At 43.5% G+C, this 12,625-nt stretch overlaps 1 protein-coding gene across 5 annotated transcripts in view; it reads right to left on the reverse strand.

Moving 5' to 3' along the window:
- fat3a (FAT atypical cadherin 3a) overlaps window positions 1-12,625 on the reverse strand; it is a 242,315-nt gene that overhangs the window by 121,180 nt on the left and 108,510 nt on the right. The window lies entirely within an intron of this gene.

Raw genomic sequence — 12,625 nt, forward strand, 5'->3', positions numbered from 1 at the left:
AGCTACAGACACTGACACTGATGTATCACCCAGCAGGCTTGTGATGTAATCCAAGTAGAACATTGATCATCCCTGTAGATTAAAATATTGATATTAATATATCAATAATAGTTCAAATATTGTGGCTTGATGCTGAACATTCTACTTGTTTTTCCTTTTGAACCTACTGTATATTTATTGTGATATTGGATGTACCGCTCAGAGCATCACTAAGGAACACCCTGTTCACACTCACACAAACCATCCATCTGCTGCCCCTGCACACAGTCGGTCCAATCGGACCGTTTCATCACTTTTTGACATTCGGTCCCGACTGTGTGTCAAGCCCATTACGCTGCATTAGCATCAAACAGCATCCACCATGGCCCAAAGTTTAGGAGGAAGAGTCAGGAAGTTGCAGCAGCAGTGATGGCCACTGGATAATGGCATCAACAATCTCCATCTCTATCGAACTCCATTCAAAAGAGTCCGTCTTTAGTGTGAAACCCTGTTTGTGATTGTGTGATTGTCTGTGGCGTTTTCAATCTTCACTGAGATCACCTGCCAGTCAAACAGGCCGGATCTGTGGCATCGCTTTCCTTTAATATTCTGATGAGGATGTTTAGAAGACAATCACTGCTGGGACTCTTCTTCTCTTGTTTAAAGTGAATCAATATCAAATATATTAAAATCAGCCAAAAGCCCATATGGGTTTATTCCTGGTCAATAAGCGACATAGCATCCAAATATCACTAATTCATGATCATTCCCAGCTGCTAACAGCATGCATTCACATGCACGCACACACACACACGCACGCACGCATGCACACACACAAACGCACGCACACACACACACACACACACACACACACACACACACACACGCACACAGGCTTCAGCCATATCTCAGCTGACACTTCAACATAACAAAGTAGTGGAAAAGATACTCATGCTCCTTCTCAGCCTGTAATTATGATAAATGCTGTCATTAATTGACTAATCATGGTGATAGGAGGAGTTCAGCTCTGTGTGATGTCCAGAGTGTGTGATTAGTGATTAGTGTGTGATTAGTGTGTGCTGATGGTCAAACAAGTAGCTGTGTGCTCCTTAAAGACAAGGCGGTAGCAGAAAGGCAGGTCCCAGTCTAATCCCACTACAGGAACAGCTCTGGAGTGTGTGACTGACCTTTGACTGGTCTGCAAGCCAAACTGGGTCAGCACCCGTAAGCTGAGGCCCTTTTCAGACTTGGCCCAAAAACATGAGTTTGGAACCAGGTCATGTATCCTCAACAGACATCAGAGGAACTGCTTTCACTGAGAGCAACCGAGCCTACAACGCTGCATGCTGCAGTGGAACTACAGATACCACGACTCACCGGAGGACATGTTCAACCATACATGGATCTCCCAGACGACCACACAGAATAAGCAATGCCGCAAGTTTAAAGGTGAGCATCTGTCTCCCTAGTTTTTGCGGTGTGTCCCGCATCGTTGGCGCTAGTCTACCCTGCGGAATGCTTCTTGTAATTGTATTGAACCGTTCGGTACAGGACGTCCGGTTCGGTCCGCGACTTCATTTCGGTACGCCCTGTGACCCAAACAGCTGTTTATGTCATGGGCACTGGAATCATCTGGAATGAAGCTAAGTGCTGAGTGAGAGTGGCGTGGAGATGGTCGGCAGATGTCGCTTTGTTTCATGTAGAGCGGCTTGTATATCTGCAGTCCTCTGTCTTCCTGTTTCCCTTTTTCTTTTTTTCTTTTTGACTTTATTTATTCAGGTGGAGGTTCACTGAGAGCAATACTCTCTTTTCAGGAACGCCCTGATCACATTTCACACAGTAACACATTCACACCTGGAAGCTGCCCGGTACAACTACAGTCTGATCTGCTGGTCACTGAGCAGCTCCACTGGAGCGGTTGGGGTTATGTATACTTGCTCAAGGGCACCTCAGTGGTGGTGATGAGGGAGGGGCAAGCGCTGCTTTTTCACTTTCCCCACCCAGATCTATTGGATTGAACCGGCGACATTCCGGTCCCAAGCTCGCTTCCGGTCCCAAGCTCGCTTCTTTAACCTTTAGGCCACATCATTTCTGAATGATGAATACAGCCCACTGCCGCCTGCTGGGGTGGAGAGTTATTTCCTCTCACGCAGGCGCAGAACATACGTGGTAGTTGGCCGTTTGCTGTAGTTTTTGCGGTGTGTTTGAGTGAAACTTTTGACCAAGACGAAGGCGACGTGAGGCAATGCAAGAGTCGGCCTTCGTCACTACTAGTTCTCTCGGATGTTGGTTTGGTGTGTCTGAGCCTTAAACTTTCAGTAAGCAGAATGTTTTTGGCATCATTGGGCAAAAATCCCATAATAACCTTTCAGCATATTGTAATTCAAGTGTTCTGAGAGAAAACTAGACTTCTGCTCCTCCTCATGGCTCTGTTTTCAGGCTTTAGAACATCTAGCCCGTGACGGGAGACTCAGAGAGAGAGAGCGTTCTTATTGGCTGTGCTCCGGCTGGTGGGCGGTGCTTGGTATTTCCTCAACTGATCTCAACATGGCTGTCGGGTCACAAACTTTCTCACTTTACAGCTAAACAGTACACTACAAGATGATTCTGAGAACATGTGAGGAGTGAAATAGACATTACAGTAACAGAATATTGATTCATGTTTGATCAGCGCTGCCTAGTTTGACCGTTTGATCAGAGTTCATGAGTGATTGACAGCTGCTCAGAGACTGAGAGCAGACTCCAGATCAGCTCTGATTGGTTGTTTTCCTTCGGTCTGTGAAATCCTGCAGATGCCATTAGGAGCACCGGAGGACACCGGAGGACACCGGAGGACACATGATTGTTACCTGTCTCATGCACTACTGTCAAAATTAAAAATAACTTGTATTAATCATATTTGCTCCATTTCTACCTACTGCAGCTTTAAGGGAAACACTGGAAGGCAGCAGAACATCCCCAGGTCAGTTAACTAACAAGCTTACAGTATATGTCAGCTTGTGTGCATGGGCGTGCATGTGTGTGTGCGTGCGTGTGTGTGTTTGCCCACGTCTATCTGCCTCTATGGTAACTCCTGGCTGCATACTGAAGGCTCTCCACAATGCTGGTTTTGTTGGGAAACAAAGCTGCGGGCCTCCCCGCCTGTTAGAAATTAATCAGTGTAGAACTGGAAGCCATGAATTCTCCTTCACCTCCTCCTCTTTTCTTTCTTTCTCTCCTGAAACACAGCAGTTCCCAGGGAGAAGTGACACTGTGATTAAGAGTCTTGATGTGAAGAGCTTCCTGCTGAACAGAGTGGGCGGGAGAATGACATGCAAAGGTTAGGCTTTCAAGGTAAGTGTGTGTATGTGTGTGTGTGGGAAGTGAAGGCGGGTGTCTAATGTTAAGCCTATCCAGTTACAGCAGCTACTGGCTGACTACAACACCTCTATATTAACACACACAACAGCATCAGGCCGCCCACCACCTCATTATCTTAGGTTAGGAAACATCATAGAAAAAAACACCTCCACTGAGACACTACACACTCTGAGAGTACTGAATACACACTCTGAGAGTACTGAATACACACTCTGAGAGTACTGAATACACACTCTGAGAGTACTCCATACACACTCTGAGAGTACTGAATACACACTCTGAGAGTACTCCATACACACTCTGAGAGTACTCCATACACACTCTGAGAGTACTGAATACACACTCTGAGAGTACTCCATACACACTCTGAGAGTACTGAATACACACTCTGAGAGTACATAATACACACTCTGAGAGTACTCCATATACACTCTGAGAGTACTCCATACACACTCTGAGAGTACTGAATACACACTCTGAGAGTACTGAATACACACTCTGAGAGTACTCCATACACACTCTGAGAATACTGAATACACACTCTGAGAGTACTTCATACACACTCTGAGAGTACTGAATACACACTCTGAGAGTACTGAATACACACTCTGAGAGTACTGAATACACACTCTGAGAGTACTGAATACACACTTTGAGAGTACTCCATACACACTCTGAGAGTACTCCATACACACTCTGAGAGTACTGAATACACACTCTGAGAGTACTGAATACACACTCTGAGAGTACTCCATACACACTCTGAGAGTACTGAATACACACTCTGAGAGTACATAATACACACTCTGAGAGTACTTCATACACACTCTGAGAGTACTGAATACACACTCTGAGAGTACTGAATACACACTCTGAGAGTACTGAATACACACTCTGAGAGTACTCCATACACACTCTGAGAGTACTGAATACACACTCTGAGAGTACTCCATACACACTCTGAGAGTACTGAATACACACTCTGAGAGTACTGAATACACACTCTGAGAGTACTCCATACACATTCTGAGAGTACTGAATACACACTCTGAGAGTACATAATACACACTCTGAGAGTACTCCATACACACTCTGAGAGTACTCCATACACACTCTGAGAGTACTGAATACACACTCTGAGAGTACTGAATACACACTCTGAGAGTACTCCATACACACTCTGAGAGTACTTCATACACACTCTGAGAGTACTGAATACACACTCTGAGAGTACTGAATACACACTCTGAGAGTACTTAATACACACTCTGAGAGTACTTCATACACACTCTGAGAGTACTTAATACACTATCTGAGAGTACTGAATACACACTCTGAGAGTACGTCATACACACTCTGAGAGTACTTCATACACTGAGACACTACACACTCTGAGAGTACTGAATACACTGAGACACTACACACTCTGAGAGTACTTAATACACACTCTGAGAGTACTGAATACACTGAGACACTACACACTCTGAGAGTACTTAATACACACTCTGAGAGTACTTAATACACACTCTGAGAGTATTTCATACACACTCTGAGAGTACTTCATACACACTCTGAGAGTACTCCATACACACTCTGAGAGTACTCCATACACACTCTGAGAGTACTTGAATACACACTCTGAGACGCTACTGAATACACACTCTGAGAGTACTCCATACCACATCTGAGAGTACTGAATACACACTCTGAGAGTACATAATACACACTCTGAGAGTACTTCATACACACTCTGAGAGTACTCCATACACACTCTGAGAGTACTCCATACACACTCTGAGAGTACTGAATACACACTCTGAGAGTACTGAATACACACTCTGAGAGTACTGAATACACACTCTGAGAGTACTGAATACACACTCTGAGAGTACTCCATACACACTCTGAGAGTACTGAATACCACACTTCTGAGAGTACTCCATACACACTCTGAGAGTACTCCATACACACTCTTGAGAGTACTGAATACACACTCTTTGAGAGTACTGAATACACAACTCTGAGAGTACTGAATACACACTCTGAGAGTACTGATATACACACTCTGATGAGCTACTCCATACCACACTCTGAGAGTACTGAATACACACTCTGAGAGCTACTCCATACAACACTCTGAGAGTAACTCCATACACCACTCTGAGAGTACTGAATACAACACTCTGAGGAGTTACTGAATACACACTCTGAGAGTTACTCCATACACACTCTTGAGAGTACTGAATACACACTCTGAGAGTACATAATACACACTCTGAGAGTACTCCATATACACTCTGAGAGTACTCCATACACACTCTGAGAGTACTGAATACACACTCTGAGAGTACTGAAACACACTCTGATGAGTACTCCATACACACTCTGAGAGTACTGAATACACACTCTGAGAGTACTTCATACACACTCTGAGAGTACTGAATACACACTCTCTGAGAGTACTGAATACACACTATTGAGAGTAATGAATACACACTCTGAGAGTACTGAATACACACTTTGAGAGTACTCCATACACAACCTGTAGAGTACTCCATACACCACTCTGAGAGTACTGAATACACACTCTGAGGAGTACTGAATACACACTCTGAGAGTACTCCATACACACTCTGAGAGTACTGAATACACACTCTGAGAGTACATAATACACACTCTGAGAGTACTTCCATACACACTCTGAGAGTACTGAATACACACTCTGAGAGTACTCCATACACACTCTGAGAGTACTCCATACACACTCTGAGAGTACTGAATACACACTCTGAGAGTACTGAATACACACTCTGAGAGTACTGAATACACACTCTGAGAGTACTCCATACACACTCTGAGAGTACTGAATACACACTCTGAGAGTACTCCATACACACTCTGAGAGTACTCCATACACACTCTGAGAGTACTGAATACACACTCTGAGAGTACTGAATACACACTCTGAGAGTACTCCATACACACTCTGAGAGTACTGAATACACACTCTGAGAGTACATAATACACACTCTGAGAGTACTCCATACACACTCTGAGAGTACTCCATACACACTCTGAGAGTACTGAATACACACTCTGAGAGTACTGAATACACACTCTGAGAGTACTCCATACACACTCTGAGAGTACTGAATACACACTCTGAGAGTACTTCATACACACTCTGAGAGTACTGAATACACACTCTGAGAGTACTGAATACACACTCTGAGAGTACTGAATACACACTCTGAGAGTACTGAATACACACTTTGAGAGTACTCCATACACACTCTGAGAGTACTCCATACACACTCTGAGAGTACTGAATACACACTCTGAGAGTACTGAATACACACTCTGAGAGTACTCCATACACACTCTGAGAGTACCTGAATACACACTCTGAGAGTACATAATACACACTCTGAGAGTACTCATACACACTCTGAGAGTACTGAATACACACTCTGAGAGTACTGAATACACACTCTGAGAGTACTCCATACACACTCTGAGAGTACTGAATACACACTCTGAGAGTACTCCATACACACTCTGAGAGTACTGAATACACACTCTGAGAGTACTGAATACACACTCTGAGAGTACTCCATACACACTCTGAGAGTACTGAATACACACTCTGAGAGTACATAATACACACTCTGAGAGTACTCCATACACACTCTGAGAGTACTCCATACACACTCTGAGAGTACTGAATACACACTCTGAGAGTACTGAATACACACTCTGAGAGTACTCCATACACACTCTGAGAGTACTGAATACACCACCCTCTGAGAGTAATTCCATACACACTCTGAGAGTACTTGAATACACACTCTGAGAGTACTGAATACACACTCTGAGAGTACTGAATACACTACACACCTCTGAGAGTTACTTAATACACACTCTTGAGAGTACTCCATACACACTCCTGCAGAGTAATCCATACACACTCTGAGAGTACTGAATACACACTCTGAGAGTACTGTAATACACACTCTGAGAGTACTCATACACACTCGGAGAGTACTGAATACCCACTCTGAGAGTACTGAATGCACACTCTGAAGTATTCTACACACTCTGAGAGTTACTGAATACACACTCTTGAGAGTACTGAATACACACTCTGAGAGTACGACTACACACTCTGAGAGTACTTCATACACACTCTGAGAGTACTCGAATACACACTCTGAGAGTACTCAATACACACTCTGAGAGTACTGAATACACACTCTGAGAGTACTGAATACACACTCTGAGAGTACTCATACACACTCTGAGAGTACTCCATATACACTCTGAGAGTACTCCATACACACTCTGAGAGTACTGAATACACACTCTGAGAGTACTGAATACACACTCTGAGAGTACTCCATACACACTCTGAGAGTACTGAATACACACTCTGAGAGTACTTCATACACACTCTGAGAGTACTGAATACACACTCTGAGAGTACTGAATACACACTCTGAGAGTACTGAATACACACTCTGAGAGTACTGAATACACACTTTGAGAGTACTCCATACACACTCTGAGAGTACTCCATACACACTCTGAGAGTACTGAATACACACTCTGAGAGTACTGAATACACACTCTGAGAGTACTCCATACACACTCTGAGAGTACTGAATACACACTCTGAGAGTACATAATACACACTCTGAGAGTACTTCATACACACTCTGAGAGTACTGAATACACACTCTGAGAGTACTGAATACACACTCTGAGAGTACTCCATACACACTCTGAGAGTACTGAATACACACTCTGAGTACTGAATACACATCTGAGAGTAGAATACACACTCTGAGAGTACTCCATACACCACTCTGAGAGTACTGAATACACACTCTGAGAGTACATAATACACACTCTGAGAGATACTCCATACCACACTCTGAGAGTAATCCATAACACACTCTGAGAGTACTGAATACCCACTCTGAGAGTACTGAATAACACCTCTGAGAGTACTCCATACACACTCTGAGAGTACTGAATACACACTCTGAGAGTACTCCATACACACTCTGAGAGTACTTCATACACACTCTGAGAGTACTGAATACACACTCTTGAGAGTACTGAATACACACTCTGAGAGTACTTAATACACACTCTGAGAGTACTTCATACACACTCTGAGAGTACTTAATACACTATCTGAGAGTACTGAATACACACTCTGAGAGTACGTCATACACACTCTGAGAGTACTTCATACACTGAGACACTACACACTCTGAGAGTACTGAATACACTGAGACACTACACACTCTGAGAGTACTTAATACACACTCTGAGAGTACTGAATACACTGAGACACTACACACTCTGAGAGTACTTAATACACACTCTGAGAGTACTTAATACACACTCAGAGTATTTCATACACACTCTGAGAGTACTTCATACACACTCTGAGAGTACTCCATACACACTCTGAGAGTACTCCATACACACTCTGAGAGTACTGAATACACACTCTGAGAGTACTGAATACACACTCTGAGAGTACTCCATACACACTCTGAGAGTACTGAATACACACTCTGAGAGTACATAATACACACTCTGAGAGTACTTCATACACACTCTGAGAGTACTGAATACACACTCTGAGAGTACTGAATACACACTCTGAGAGTACTGAATACACACTCTGAGAGTACTCCATACACACTCTGAGAGTACTGAATACACACTCTGAGAGTACTCCATACACACTCTGAGAGTACTGAATACACACTCTGAGAGTACTGAATACACACTCTGAGAGTACTCCATACACACTCTGAGAGTACATAATACACACTCTGAGAGTACTCCATACACACTCTGAGAGTACTCCATACACACTCTGAGAGTACTGAATACACACTCTGAGAGTACTGAATACACACTCTGAGAGTACTCCATACACACTCTGAGAGTACTGAATACACACTCTGAGAGTACTCCATACACACTCTGAGAGTACTTCATACACACTCTGAGAGTACTGAATACACACTCTGAGAGTACTGAATACACACTCTGAGAGTACTTAATACACACTCTGAGAGTACTTCATACACACTCTGAGAGTACTTAATACACTATCTGAGAGTACTGAATACACACTCTGAGAGTACGTCATACACACTCTGAGAGTACTTCATACACTGAGACACTACACACTCTGAGAGTACTGAATACACTGAGACACTACACACTCTGAGAGTACTTAATACACACTCTGAGAGTACTGAATACACTGAGACACTACACACTCTGAGAGTACTTAATACACACTCTGAGAGTACTTAATACACACTCTGAGAGTATTTCATACACACTCTGAGAGTACTTCATACACACTCTGAGAGTACTTCATACACACTCTGAGAGTACTTAATACACTGAGCCACTACACACTGAGAGTACTGAATACACAATCTGAGAGTACTGAATAGACACTCTGAGAGTACTTAATACACTGAGACACTACACACTGAGAGTACTGAATACACAATCTGAGAGTACTGAATACACACTCTGAGAGTACTTCATACACACTCTGAGATTACTTCATACACACTCTGAGATTACTTCATACACACTCTGAGAGTACTTCATACACAGTCTGAGAGTACTTAATACACTGAGACACTACACACTCTGAGAGTACTGAATACACACTCTGAGAGTACTTAATACACTGAGACACTACACACTCTGAGAGTACTGAATACACACTCTGAGAGTACTTAATACACCGAGACAGTACAGAGACACTCTGACAGTACACACCATGACAGAAGTCTAATGTGTAATGTAATAGCCATAACGCAGCAGCAACAGGGACATGAAGTGATTTTCAATGTGCTGCAGCCAATATGTGCATTAATACAACATGGATGATAATGTAGGCAGTACAGCCAGCTGACACAGAAACATCTTCTTTCTGGCCAATAACAACAACCAAGACAGTATATAAGACTGTTTCCATCAGTTCTCAGGACTATGGAGCAGCAGGATGACAGCTACAATCATATCATAAAGCTTCATGGATATCATGCTAATAACCGATCTAGTTGGCGGGATGTGGCTCTCTGTTTGATCTACTGCGTTGGTTTGATTGACAGTTGTCTCAGCCTGTGGTTGCCCCTCCCTGTCCACCCAGGCCCTGCTCCTATGACCACATTAAGATTGTCTTATTAATATTCATGTTCAACATTATGGTTTACAGAGCTGGTCAGAGTGTGTGTGTGCATGTGTGTGTGTGTGTGTGTGTGTGTGTGTGTGTGTGTGTGTGTGTGTGTAAAGGCCAGAATAATTCTCTTTAAGTTGTAATTGTGTTTGTAGTGTTTCTCAGCAGCTCGGGGCTGATTTATGGGACATGCCAAGGCTCGGCTAACAAGGGCCATAAATCCTCTCCCCCGCTCTGCTCCTGTTCATCACCTTGGGACTACCACACCGGGTTAACGACTGTGTGTGTATATGTGTGTGTGCGTGTGTGTGTGTGTTAGATATATAGTAAGTCAAAAAATGTCTATTGGCCACCTTCAGTCCTGTAATCAGGGACAGGGATGTATTCAGCATGGGTCGGTGGAGGACTCCTGTACTGTACAGTTTTAACACACAAACGTGTTGCCTTTCTATTTTATCTGGCCATTGCATATTCTGAAAACAGCGAGTGATTTATCGAGGACATCTCCCTTTTTGCAAAAGCCAAAATGTTTCCACACGCTGGACCTCAAACACAGCCTGAAAATCTCTCTATGGTCTGGCTCTTCCTCGCCATCAGCCTGCTTCGTTTTATTGTCGTCTTTCTGAGATGCTCTGCTGGAGCATGTCGATGAAGTCATACACAGAGAGAGTGAACCAGAGTAATGTTTAACATTTCTTTACTATTAAAAGTGCTGAGAAATACAGCCATATAATGTTTGTTGTGGGCGGCTGTGGCTCAGAGGGTAGAGCAGGTTGTCCACTAATCGGAAGGTCGGTGGTTTGATCCCCGGCTGCTCTGGGTCACATGTCGATGTGTCCTTGAGCAAGACACTTAACCCCAAATTGCTCCCGAAGGCATAGCCATCGGTGTGTGAATGAGTATTTAGATTAGATTCTGATGGGCAAAGTTGGCTCCTTAGTAGCCTCTGCCATCAGTGTATGAATGTGTGTGTGAATGGGTGAATACTGACATGTAGTGTAAAGCACTTTGAGTGGTCGGAAGACTAGAAAAGCGCTATATAAGTGCAAGTCCATTTACCATTTATATACAAGGTACAAATTCTTAATATAGATACAATTATTTACCTTGAAAATGGATTTTAGATCGATATACGTCCCCGTGAAGGACAACTTGCCGAGCACCTATCGATGTAGTTGGATCGTAGGAATAGAAATCGATACATCGATGTAGTAGATGAATCGTTACACTCCTACTAAATATACAACCACCTTCCTTACTATAGACTTACAAATATAAAACAGAAAAGAGGACAAGACTGGGCCATGGACAAGCAATATTAAACTTCAGAAACTGAATTTCCTGCCAATTTAACAGCAGAATACAGCATCACCAAGGCAGCCAACACAGAGATGGTAGGACAATATAAACTCCACAGCATCGACAGCATACAAACACATTAAAGCAAAAAGAGAGCCTGCACAGTTTTCACACACTGTGTGCTGCGACACACACAACGTTACGTAGATTAACTGTTGGCATCCTCCTGTGTACAGTGAGTTACACCAATCACTGAGTCTGTTGTTGTCATCTGTCTGAACGTCTTTCTGCAACACAAAGTCCTCCTCAATCTGCTCTAGCTTCAACTTCTCTGCTCATTCATTTCGATGCATAATACAACCAGTCCCACTGCGCTCCTCAGACCCAGAATGCACCTGTTGTTCTGCAACCTCGTGGGTGTGTTTGATTTGGGTCACTTAGCATCCTGGTGCATGAAATCAGTGATTAACGGATTGACTTATGCCGAGGTACAGTAATGCTAATCTTAGCCATAACCCATGATGTCATATTGAATTTGATTACGTTGTTGTGAGTTTTTTGTATGGTTCACAAAGAAGAACACCCCCCGCACCCTCCGACACTCAGCCAGTGAACGTATACATTTAGCACTAACACAAAACTCCCCCGTCAGCTGCCAACTACTGTGGCAGCTGTGACACTTGGCACCGTGGGCAGTGTGGGCACTGTGGGCACCATGGGGGCACCGTGGGGGCACCGTAGGCTCCGGTGGCACCGTAC

This window comes from Sebastes umbrosus, chromosome 7, assembly GCF_015220745.1.
Source record: "Sebastes umbrosus isolate fSebUmb1 chromosome 7, fSebUmb1.pri, whole genome shotgun sequence".
Classification (NCBI taxonomy): Eukaryota; Metazoa; Chordata; class Actinopteri; order Perciformes; family Sebastidae; genus Sebastes; species Sebastes umbrosus.